The 3,899-nt window shown below is 35.4% G+C and overlaps 1 long non-coding RNA gene across 1 annotated transcript; it reads right to left on the bottom strand.

The window, feature by feature from the left end:
- Positions 1-2,820: 2,820 nt before the first annotated feature.
- On the bottom strand, positions 2,821-3,678 carry LOC11445018 (uncharacterized). The gene is made up of 3 exons (XR_003009146.2): positions 3,495-3,678; positions 3,201-3,274; positions 2,821-3,090 (listed from the first exon to the last, which is right to left on the bottom strand). It is a non-coding gene; the product is annotated as an uncharacterized lncRNA (long non-coding RNA).
- Between the last annotated feature and the right edge of the window lie 221 nt (positions 3,679-3,899).

Genomic DNA, 3,899 nt, shown 5'->3' with positions numbered 1-3,899 from the left:
CATTAGGCGGGTTACTGACGGTGTGGGATACGACGGAGGTGGATGTATCGTCCTCGTGTAGCCAGGAATACATGCTACAAAATCATGGCAGAGTTCTACGTAATAATGAGGAGTTTAATTTAATTAATATTTATGCCCCATGTGATTTAAGAGCTAAAGAGGAATTGTGGGCAGCTTTGTCAGCGAGATTGCACTTGTTACGGGGACAAAAGGTGTGTGTTTGTAGTGATTTTAATGCAGTGAGAAAGTAGGAAGAACGAAGGTCAGTCAGAGGGGGCGATATGTCAGTGGATATCAATTCTTTTAATATTTTCATTGAAGAGAACGAGTTGATAGATTTGTCATTGAATGGACGTAGTTTTACTTGGTTTAAGGGAGAGGGGTCGTCGATAAGCATAATTGATAGGTACTTGTTGTCATAAGAATGGTGTTTATGTTGGCCAAATTGTTTTCAGGTAGCTCTACTTCGGGATCTCTATGATCATTGTCCGCTACAGCTATCTATTGATGAGGAAAACTGGGGCCCTCGACCGACAAGGATGCTGAAGTGTTGGCAAGAGGTGTCGGGTTATACAGAATTTGTTAAAGAAAAATGGCTTTCCTTCCAAATTGAGGGATGGGGAGGATTTGTGATCAAAGAAAAATTGAAACTGATAAAGGTAGCTTTGAAGGAGTGGCACTCCACTCATGCCAAAAATCTTATGGGCAAGATTAATTCGTTGAAAGCTCGTTTGTCGGATTTTGATGAAAAAGGAGCGGTTAATGGGTTGTCAGCTGAAGAAATAGATGAAATGAGGGGTATTACGCATGACATCCATTTTATGTCTCGTGTTAATACCAGTATTAGTTGGCAACAATCGAGGTTACTGTTGTTGAAAGATGGAGATGTTAACTCTAAGTATTTTCATTCGGTTTTATCTAGTCGTCGTAGACGCATAATACCATTGTGTCACTCATGGTCAACGGTTCTCTTGTTGAAGGAGTTCAACCAATCCGCCAGGCAGTTTTCTCCCACTTCAGGGACCATTTTGCGGCTTCAGATATGTATAGGCCGGGGGTTGAAAATTTAATTTTTAAAAATTTATCCTATGTGGAGGGAAATGGGTTAATCAAACTGTTCACAGTTGATGAAGTAAAGACAACATTTTGGGATTGTGACAAGTATAAAAGTCCCGGATCGGACGGTGTGCATTTTGATTTCATTAAAGAGTTTTGGGAAGTTGTGAAAGGGGATAGTATGCGTTTCATTTAGGATTTTCACAGGAACGACAAATTAACAAAAGGTATTAATACTACTTTCATCGCTTTGATTCCAAAAGTGGATAGCCCGCATCGCTTAAATGACTTTCGGCCTATCTCTTTGGTGGGTTGTCTGTATAAAATATTGTCGAAAGTGCTTGTGAACCGTTTGAAATTGGTTATGGGAAGTTTGATAGCAGAGACTCGGACTGCTTTTGTGAAAGATAGGCAGATCCTTGATGGGATTCTCATTGCAAATGAGGTGGTGGATGAGGCTCGCAAATCAAATAGGGAGTTGATGCTCTTTAAGGTGGATTTTAAGAAAGCATACGACTCAATAGATTGGGGTTATCTGGATGCAGTTATGAGTAAAATGGCATTCCTTGTTTTATAAAATGGATAAAGAAGTGTGTGTCGATAGCTACTGCTTCAGTTCTTGTAAATGGCAGTCCTACAGACGAGTTCCCTTTAAAAAAGGGGTCTGAGAGAAGGGGACCCTCTGTCACCTTTTCTTTTTTTGTTGGCAGATGAGGATTTGAATGTTATGATGACCTCGCTGGTTGAAAACAATTTATTCACTGGTTATGGGGTGGGTCACACAAATAACACTGTGGTTTCACACCTCCAGTTCGCGGATGATACATTGCTTGTAGGTACAAAAAGTTTGGCCAATGTAATATCTTTACGGGCGGTCTTATCCTTGTTCGCGGTGATGTCAGGTCCGAAAGTGAACTTCCATAAAAGTTTATTGGTTGGAATTAATATTGTGGACTCTTGGTTAAACGAGGTGGCGTCTATTTTGCACTGTAAGGTTGGTAAGGTTCCTTTTTTGTATCTTGGCCTATTGATTGGTGGTGACCCTAGAAAGCTAGCATTTTGGGACCCTGTTTTGCTTACCATTAAATCTAGATTGTCCGGGTACCTCGGGGTTTCTCAACTTATAATATATTCTCTTTGGTACTACCTCCATCCCTATTTATAAGACCATTTTGAGAATTTTTCAGTCTCTTTTTAAAAGACTTTTTGCTATATCCAACTACATTAATTATTTTTTTACATACATGTTCATATTTATTATACGTATTTTTCTTCATTCAACAATAAATAGCATATTGACACTACAAGAAACTTGACATTTAGTGACAGCCAAAAACCATAGGTAAATATCCTTTTACCGTAGGTATATGCCAAATTACCTATACCTACGGCAATTTTTTTCGTGGTGGATACTGGTGTTATACCTACGGATTTGAGCCGTCGCTACAGCCTATAGTTACGGAATCTAAAGCCGTTGGAGAAAACAATTATGTTTTACCTACGGATTTTGGGCGTAGGTATAGAACTTAATCAGAATTACAAAAACTTTTTACCTACAGATTTGGACGTAGGTATAGAAGTGCAAATGGTTTTTACCTACAAACATTTCTGTCACTAAAAACTTATCGAGACCTATCATTTGTTGGTATAAATTTGTTACCGTACGCATTTCATTGCAATTAATATACACATCACATTCTTGATGCTATATCATTTAAAAAATTTATTTATGAAATTAATCAAATTACAAACTAGGCAATTAAATGGATATATTTTGAAATCAAAAACAGATTCCATACCATATATATTGAAGATTAAAACCAATTCTTTCAAACATAGAAATTAACAAAAGTTAAATCATGTCAATCCTATTGTATTTTAGAGCATTAACCAAAACAAGACAAATCCATATTCGGGATACAAAGCCTTATATATAACTATGTCAATAGAGAAAAGAACCAAAACAATGTCTAGCCTAGTTTTCAATTTCAAATTTCCATCTTCAAGTCTCCATATTAGCCTCCTCATCTTCACCTACAAGAAATAAAAAGAAAAGATGAATAATAACACAATTCAACATTGAGAATATCACTCCTAAAAAACAACGAAAATATTAACAACTTTAGTGATATTTAATTGGATACCATTTTCATTAATCTTCATTATTGCTTGGACTAGGGGAATTCAAAGGGTTAGGAACACTAGAAGCATCAATAACCTATATCACAGAAAATTGAAAATTGCAGATAAAGATTAGTATTAAATCAAGAGTATTGCTAAATGGTTTGAACCACCACATGCGAAATTCAACGAATTGTGTAACTCAAACAAAAAACCAACATTGTTTTCATAAACAGGTAATTATATAAATTCCATGTTCTCTTAAATCAACGAAGCAACTTGTATTTTTATATGAAGATTAGAAAATTCAGAAGTACCTGTCTAGCAGCTTGCATTATCTCATTCACATCTTCTCCAGAAAATCGACTTTGAATCAAAGTCATGACATTTGCTAACAAGCCCTCCATAGTCTTAACTCTATCACGCAGCTCTTTATTTTCAGACAAATCAACCTTTGATTTTTTAGATTTAGGTAACTTTCCCATACATCGCACGCGCCCCTTCTTTAAAAGATAAAATTGTAAAAACGATAGTGATTTCAAACAATAGTGATTATAAACGATAGTGATTTTAAACAACTTTAATATAAATATCAAACAACTTTAATATAAATATCAATTTTCTTAATTCTCATGATTTTGATAAAAGATTCTTATATATAGGAACAAATGTATTACTAATTAGTTTATTTAAAATTAATGAATATTTGAAAAACTATATTT

The sequence above is a fragment of the Medicago truncatula genome, chromosome 2 (assembly GCF_003473485.1).
Source record: "Medicago truncatula cultivar Jemalong A17 chromosome 2, MtrunA17r5.0-ANR, whole genome shotgun sequence".
In the NCBI taxonomy this organism is placed as follows: domain Eukaryota; kingdom Viridiplantae; phylum Streptophyta; class Magnoliopsida; order Fabales; family Fabaceae; genus Medicago; species Medicago truncatula.
This window is presented reverse-complemented; position numbering and strand designations above follow the sequence as displayed.